Source organism: Saccopteryx leptura, chromosome 8, assembly GCF_036850995.1.
Source record: "Saccopteryx leptura isolate mSacLep1 chromosome 8, mSacLep1_pri_phased_curated, whole genome shotgun sequence".
NCBI lineage: Eukaryota > Metazoa > Chordata > Mammalia > Chiroptera > Emballonuridae > Saccopteryx > Saccopteryx leptura.
In genome coordinates, this window is record NC_089510.1 from 35,089,098 (window position 1) to 35,098,367 (window position 9,270).

Genomic DNA, 9,270 nt, shown 5'->3' on the forward strand with positions numbered 1-9,270 from the left:
TGAACAGATTTCTTTCTTGTTCCTTCTCAAAATTTCCCAGCACTAGACAATGGTGTTTTAGGAAGGAACAATAGCTTATAAGCTTAGCACAGTAACTCAATGAGGTTAAAATTGTTTTAAACACAACTCCAATGAAAATAGAATTGTCAATTTGGATATAATATTCATATTTTGCCATCAAGTAGTGGTGTCATTTGAGGCAAGCTACTTAGATTTTCTGGGACTTAACTCTCTCATCTGCAGGTAGGGTGTTTTTGATATTATTTGTTTCAAGCCTTCTTATTTTAAGAAAAGAAACACAGTATATGCAACTGATATAATCAGGAAAGATTCCACTGGTTGGAAGGTGTAGGGTGCACTTTATTGAACTTTCTTTTCTCCCCTGATACAGTGACCTCTGAAGGATTTCTCTGAATCAGAATATAAAAATTACTGGGTCAGATAGTCACCAAGACCTTTCCTAGCTCTAATATTTTGTCATTACAGATGGTGTTCCAGAACAATTTAAAATTTAGAGCTCAAATGGATCTTAAAATTTTTTGGTTCAACACACTCATGTTGAAGATAATAAAACTAAAAGTTTCCAGAAGGTAACAACTAAACTGGGTATCTTCAAGACACAACGCAGTCAGAGTAACCATAATTGGTTCCCTAGAATGCCTGGACTGAAGTTGAAAGGAAGAAAAAGGTTAAAGTTGCCTACTCCTTTAACTGCAGAAACTGTCCAAGTTGTTTTAGCTCTAAGTTTGTGATTTATGTTAAGGTCCAGAACATGTTGGCCAAGTCAGAAATCTTATTAGGTCAGGGGGTATCCCCACCTGAAACACCTGGCATAGCAGATCTTGTGAGGTTTTTGGATCATTTTTAAGTGTGAAGTATTATTATACCTGCATCTGAACTGGGACCCAGAATAAACTCAAGACTTTATCATCAAAATCACACTCTATATACATTTAGATCCTCAACAAAGGTCATTATTAAAATCATTATTGTGAGTTAATAACAGTGATATTTTTATTCCAGAATTTATACATATGTATGAAATGTATATACATTTTCCACATATGGTAATATTTTCTTGGGAAAACAAAGTCTGAAAATTTTTAAAAAGTTTAATATATTTTTCTTTTTTTATAAATAAATTTTTATTTTAATGGGGTGACATCAATAAATCAGGGTACATATATTCAAAGAAAACATGTCCAGGTAGTTTAATATATTTTTCAATTCAGTTTTTCTTCAATATTATTTTGTGTTTGTTTCCAATGTACAGCATAGTTGTTGGGCAATCATGCTTGACACAGCGCTCCCCTGATATTTCCAGTATCCAACCGGCACCCTACCCATCTACAGTTATTACAATATTATGGCCTACATTTCCTATACTGTACTTTACATCCCCATCATGGTTTGAAGTCTGACACTTTACATGTAAGAAATACCTGTGAAAATTCCTACTCTAAGGAGCTAAAGTGAAAAACAAAAAGCAGTTACATTAGTAAGGCTTCCTAGAATCTTATTTAGTGCTTGAGATAGTTCCACAACCCACATACCACCTGTAAGCTGTGCATGTATGAGATCCTCATTCCAGTGTACAATGCTGGAAACTGGAAGCTAAAAAATTTGGTTTCTAATCTTAGTTCCAATCTTTGCATACTGAATGGCCCTGAGCAAATCAATTAGCCTTTTGTCAGTTTATTTACACTTAAAATCAATATGCTAAAACCTGCTATTGGCTCCCTTAAAGTAATTCTGTGAGACCAAAAATAGATATTTAAAGAGTTCTGAACACCATAGCCAATAAAAGATATGGAGAAAACATATGTGCAAAGAATTTCATCATTACTGGCAAGAAATGGTGAATTCATCTGTCATGACTGCTAGTAAGCAACTTCAATTTTTATTTTTTAGAAGGCATGATAAGATATAATAGTAAACATGGAAGAGAATAGCCCAAGGGAGAAAATTACATTTTGAACAGCTTATTCTGAACTCTAATAATAAGCAAATATCATTTCAGTGGAGATTGACCAAAAAATGGGAGGTAGTTTGGAAAAAATACTTAACTTTCATGAAGAATAATTTTATTTATTTTATATAATATATGAATACAATAAAATTAAAATATGTTCATTTCTGGGCATGTTCTAAGAAATTTTCAAATCAGAATGCTGACGTTCTGGCATTACTTGTTTTGATATTGATCTACTACGCTCATGTCTTCTTTAGTTTTTCTTAAGAATAAGGAGTCAGTCATCTTCCAATACCGCAGATTCTCTTTACACATATACACAGTGAACACCTAGCAGGTACTCACCGATGATGCTCTCTCATTGGAATTTTGGCATATTTTATTAACTTCATGGTGGCGAGGTTGTAGGGGAAGAACAGAGCCATTTGACAATTTTGGGAAGAGCATGCGTTAGACAGGCAGAGATGTGAACATTGTTCTTTGAGCAACAATAATAAGATGACCTGGTCCTTGTCTAGAAAAGGAAAAGGGAAGGAAGATAAAGCCTTGGCTTTTAAATATTTTATTTTCTTAGATAATTTATCATGAAAGTTTCTCAAGTCATAATTTGTAAAAATTATATTGTTACTAAGGTAAAGACAGACTAGTACTTATTTTACTTATTATTAGTCTCGGTGAGAATCAGTCATATTTCTAATACTCTTGTCACCACCTTATAACTTTATAATACATTCCTTTCTCTTAAGTTAGTTTCTACCATTTACAAAACATGCTAACTGCTGAAAGCATTGAGAGTCCATGACAGATTTTCTTTGGTAACTAAATTAAAAATATTTTCATAATTAGTTGATTTAGTTTAATGTTCCCATTCTATAAAGAAAGAAACTGAAATCCAATAATTAAAATTCTCACCCTGCTTACTGGTGGCATCAAGACTATCCCTTGAACTTCTAATAACCACTTAATACTCTTTCTTTTAAACATATATTTTCCCCTCTGCAAGTTAGAATTTATCAAGTTTTATTATAACTTGGAAAAGCATGAAATAATATGTAGTGAAAAATATAGCCTCAAACAGTAGGAAGTTGAAAAGTGAATGCGTAGAAAAATCCCAGAGAAATTTATATGATTACTTTGGAGAACCTAGTATTTCTTAGCCAATCATGGTGAAGCAGTTTACTATAGGGAAACAGGAACTTCAATCATTTCAGAGAATATTTGTTCAGGTCTAAGGATATGGGTAACGTCTGTCTTTGTGTTTCCCACAGAGATGTTAGGGTAAGATGATTAGAAAATTTGCCTACAAAACAATTTCTTAAACTGTAAAATTGGCAAAGATGTAGTTATGTAAATAAAATTATAATCTGAGACTATAAAAGCACCTAAAATTCAAGTTTTTTAATCTGCTTTTTCTCCCCCCCCCCCCACTTTTTCCATACCCGGTTCCTTCTTACCCATCAGGCCAAATAATGTCTTCTCACAGAAAGTTTTCTGCTTCTCTACTTAAATACAGTCCCTTTACTTACTTACTGCTGTCATTTTCTAACTGATTACCATGTATATTCATTAAAAGCAGTGGTCAAATCTAAAGATTCTAAATTTTTTGCTTTAATTTGTCAATCTTCATTAGAATTTAGGTTCCAAGAGAACAGAGACTTGGCCTATTTTATACATGGTTGTGTGGCCATGCACATAATATGTGCTTCTTGAATAAATGAATGAATAAATAAAGACAGGGAAGCCCAGAGTAATTTTCTCATTTGTACACAGAAAGCCAGTATAACAGCTAAGCCTACAACCAGGTTTCTTTATTTGTAGTCCTCTGTTTTTCTATTATATGACATACTGTTACCAGAACGGGCTGGGTTTGGTTCTGGGCAGCTTGTTGCAATCAAAGAGATGAACCCGACTGAGTGTAAAAGAATGTCTTTAATTCAGAAACTCCAGGACTCTGAAAAGGCAGGGGAATCATGTCCATAAAAGCTGCCTTATCATTCTCCTGATGTTGGCAGTTTTTAGAAAGTAAAGAGTTTGTGCAGTTAGTCACATAACAATATGCAGAATGTGGTGTTTCAGTTGCAAAAACATCTCTACAAGTTCTTCTCATGTAACACAAGCCCAATCATCATGGTCTTATTTAGTGTTATTGGTAAATCTTCAAGACAGCGGGGATCAGGTGTCTCCCAGAACAGCAGGGACCTGTCCTCTCTGGGACCATCTGCCTTTAGGAATTATCTGTGAAAACACCCTCTTTTTCTTAGGAGATGAAGTAAAGATTTAAGGTTGGAGAACTGAATTTCTAAGTAATATGTAGGCCCTAACTTTTCACAGTAAATTCTGTGGTTAGGCTTTTACAAACAACTATTGTGACTTGAACTCCCTTTATTGTCAAACCCCTTCTCAATGTAAGCTTTCCGTGACATTTCTGCAAAAGTAAACTTTTTGCTACATTTCAGAATAAAGGCCAGGAGCCATTAGGAGAGAACAGCAATCAGATTAACTATTTCCTAACCCTTACCTATCACCTATTCATTACAACTAAAACCTACTGTTACTGAAGCCAAATTTCTAACTTTGGGGCTCCCCTGTCAATACTGCCTCTCTTTTGGAAATCTAACTATCTATCTATCTATCATCCATCTATCTATCTATCTATCTATCTATCTATCTATCTATCTATCTATCTATTTATCTATCTATCTATCATCTATCTATTTATCTATCTATCATCTATCTATTTATCTATCTATCATCTATCTATCTATCTATCTATCATCTATCTATCTATAATCTATCTATCTATCTCTATCTGTATATTTATATCTATATTTATCAGGCAAGCAGCCAAAAATATATAAGGTTCCTTTTCAATGAAGCTCTAAAATAATATATCTAACTAATTACTTAAAAGAATAACAAAACAGGACCTGGCCAGTTGGCTCAGCAGTAGAGCGTCGGCCTGGCGTACGGGGGACCCGGGTTCGATTCCCGGCCAGGGCACATAGGAGAAGTGCCCGTTTGCTTCTCCACACCCCCCCCTCCTTCCTCTCTGTCTCTCTCTTCCCCTCCCGCAGCCAAGGCTCCATTGGAGCAAAGATGGCCCCGGGCACTGGGGATGGCTCCTTGGCCTCTGCCCCAGACGCTAGAGTAGCTCTGGTTGCAGCAGAGCGACGCCCCAGAGGGGCAGAGCATCGCCCCCTGGTGGGCAGAGCGTTGCCCCTGGTGGGCGTGCCGGGTGGATCCCGGTCGATCGCATGTGGGAGTCTGACTGTCTCTCCCCATTTCCAGCTTCAGAAAAATACAAAAAAAAAAAAAAAAGAATAACAAAACATATATTTTAAAAAAGGGAACAAACAAATCTGGAGTGAGTTCAAGCAAGAAACAAATCTTTTAGGGGCTGGAGAGAATGATTTATGAGGAGATACCAAAAGGAAAAAAAAGAGCAAGGTAGAGTGTAATTACTAGATGACTATCTCAGAACTTACAAATCACTGAGTACAGGAAAAGAACCCAGGGAACAGGAAATACAATGGTAGACATTGCTAATCTATATACGTAAGTACTCTCACAAAATCCTTGTAAATTGGAGATTTCTTATAAACACATTTATAGTAAATGCAAATGTCGAGGCTGAAACCAACCATCACCAATGACACAAAGAAAAATTATAGAAGCTAAACAAAATTTCTGGTCTAAAGGCCTTCACTTTTATGTTGAATTCATTCAAATAGTGTTTAATTTGCAAAGCATTCCCATTCCCTGGAGAGTGACTCACAAAATAAAAGAAAGTGACTGTAAATCTAGTATAAAGAAAAAAAAATCCAACTTGGCTTAATACCAAGATAATTTTCCTGGAAGCAAAACTATTGAATTGTGAAATAATCCTCAAAGTGAGATAATTATGTTTAATTTTCAAAGGATCAAAGTTGGCTTTCAGTGTCTTGAGAAAGTTTCACTTCTTTGAAAAATTAAAAAAAAAAAAAATTAAGCCAAAGTCTTATTTGTACCAATGAAGTCTAATGATAACTTTTGTCCTTCTACTGACTCCAAGGATAAAAGAACATGAGTACATGATGAAATAGAGAGCTAGATTCGAAAATCGTTTCTGCTCTTCCAGTAGAGAAGCCCATTGATCTTTTGGGAAGGAAGTGGTTAGTGAAGAAAGATATTTACCTTTGATTAAAAGAATTAGTCACCTTCTTAAAATATTGTTTATTTTAAGTGTTTATTTTAAAAACACAAAATTAGAATGTATATGTGTTACAGTAGGATAATCAAGATTGCTAACCTTATTTTATGCACATTATTTTCATTGCACCCCTTATGAAAAGTAGTTTAAAAATGTATAAACCAATTGTAGATAATTTTTAAAAAATGTATGATAGTCATTTTAAAACTATTTTGGTATCAGCTGTATTTTGTTTAAATCTTGTCAAACATTTTCAGATGAGGAAACTATGAAGTTATAGTATTTGAATATATTAAGAGACTTATTTAGACTATTATTTCTTCTCCAACTGCTCATCTCAGAAATGTTTACTAAAAGCAAAAATAAAAATAATGTCCTAGATGAATAATTTAGAATGAAGTTTTCTTATTTGTGTATAGAATATAATGGACAACAGGACAGTTTGTGCCTATTCAACATTGTCAGTATTTTTGGGCATTCCACTGTTTGCTTCTCACTTTCTCACTTTGTTAAGACATAATTTATTCACTTAATATTTGTTAGGTATCTACTCAGTGCTAGTTATTGTTCCATTATTTAGCTACATGACAGCCAGCCTCCAGGATGATTCCCAATGATCTTTGCTTCCCTAGTATTCAGGCCCTAAGGTAGTCCTTCCCACATAGTGTAAGAGGTGATCTATCTGTGTACTGACCAGCAGAGTATGGCAGAGCAAAAGCATGTGATTTCCAAGCACAGGACATAAAACGCATTGTAATTTCTGCCTCTTTCATCTTTAATCATTTATTTTTGGTAAAGGCAAAAACTATATAGGGAGAATACTCAAGCAGTACAATGGAGGGGTCCACACAGTGAAGTACTATGTTTTTCTGCAAACAGCCAACACCAACCTGACAGCTATGTGAGTCAGACATCCAGTTAAGTCTTCAGATGATTGCAGCTTTAGCCAACACCTTGATTGCAACATTATAAGATAGACCCCAAACTAGAATCACTCATGCAAGCAGCCTCTTCATTCCTCATGTACACACTCTGTGAGAAAAGAAATGTTTACTCTTATTTTAAGCCATTAAATTGTGAGGTAATTTTTTATATAGCAATAAATAATTAAGACAGCTTATTTTATTACATGAGAATAAAATGAATGTGTTACATGATCATGTATTTTGAAAGATAACAAAGAAATATACTGTATTAGAAAGATTTTAGGATGTCATCCTTGTGTTTATGTCCAGGAAAAAAAATTAGCGGATGCCAAAACTTTACAACATTCTCATCCGAATATGATAGACTTTTCATCATTTAGTAGGTGTAAACAATTATAAAAATTAATGTTCAACTGTAGTTTTGCTATTAATAACAATTTTTTGAATAGTACTAAGACTTTTAACAGCCTGTATTTTTCAAGTACTGACATAGATCTCTTAGATGGTCTAAGAACTGAATGAAATTTCTTGACAGCGGTATGACTTGACATTAATAGCTGCAGTTGATTGCAGCCAGACTCTGAGGAGAATATCTGATTTCTACTCAGTCATTTTCTGTGGAAGCAGATGAGCTGATGCTAAAATTAATGCAGAGAAAGAGGGAGACTTTCCTAATCAAACATATACTTGTTACTTCTGTGAAAGTTTATGAAAAATCCCCAAATGGGGCCTGAGTCTCTCTATCAGCAACAGATTTTTGACTGTTGCTTATTAAGTGAAGTTCTACAAAATTTCTGTCTCAATAAGAGAGAATATGTAATAGCTGTACATCCTCCATTTGAAAATTTTCTTTGTTTAAAAATCACATTGGACGATTTGTTAATGTTTCCATAAATGAGTAAGAAGACACTCCTTCTCAGTGTCACTGATGAGTAATAAAGTTGTCACAGAATGTCCTGTGGAAGATGTTAATGGCTCAGAATTCCCACTTAGAATGGCCACCTGCTCTAGTGGTCAGATCTCAGCTACATCATGGCTCCTCTTTTTGGCCGGCATATTCATCTCCGTATCTCTGTCATATGTCAGACCTATTTATAAAGAAACCTATTTGTGAGGGAGGGAAGCCTGGGAGAAGCACATCAGGAAATAATAGCTATTGCATAGCTTTTCATTGAATCATAAATTTAGAATGAATTAAAATCATCCTGACTGCTCTTTAATTTCTCCATTACAAAATAAAAATTGAACCGTTTCTCTTAGAGCTAGGAGATTGCAAAACATTTGATTCATTTGTGTTAGGTTTCTTCTTAAAATACAAATATATGTTTTATTGGTTAGGCCGATTTGTGATATATAATCTGTGAAAATTACTTTGACTAGTATCTGAGTGCATGTTCTTCTCTATACCTAGTTTGAAGAGCTAGAGATTTTGCCTTCAGGTAAAACAGGGTAATGAGGAAGTCCAGTGAAGCACTGTGGGAGGCGAGGGGAAGGTGTGCTGTCTCTTTAAAGGGAAGATTTAGGACAACCACAGGCCACTTGAGGATAGAGAATGTGTGGGTGTTGGTGAGGAGAGGGGGGAAGGCTCCAAGCTGTGAGAGAGTAAAATGAACAGTCGGTCAGTTAAGAAAAGGTACTGTAACAATTTGAAAACTGTGTCCAAGATTCAAGTGGTGGCAATTTCTATAAAAGTTGCTAGAGGATCAGGCAGAAAAATCTTACTAAACTGTGTTTTTAGATTCCCACGAACACAAGAGACTGTTTTGCTTTTGTTTTAATTGGCCATTTTTGTTATTTCTTTGAAAGCTGAGAATGTCAATACTCCAAAAACAAAAGCATCCCGGCTTTATTCTTCCACCAGTGGAGGCATAAATGGTTGGAGTTTTAGAGAACTTGAAATAGTTCCTCTCCCTGCCTTTGGGAGTGTCCTCAGGAACCAGAGGAATAAGGAGCTAGAGGACAGGGCCTGAAAGTTGGAAATGATCCAACTTTGGGCCACCCTCTGGGTTAATATGCCTATCAACATACATTTTCTTGCTAGTGTGCTTTCAAACTGGTCTTAAAAACCCTTGTTAATGACCTGGTAATTGTTTTAATAGCTTCTCAGTCAAGTGTGAAGTGCTGTAGCTGACTTGTCAGTGATGCATGAAGTATGGGGAAAGTTTCCTCCTGGTATAGCTGGA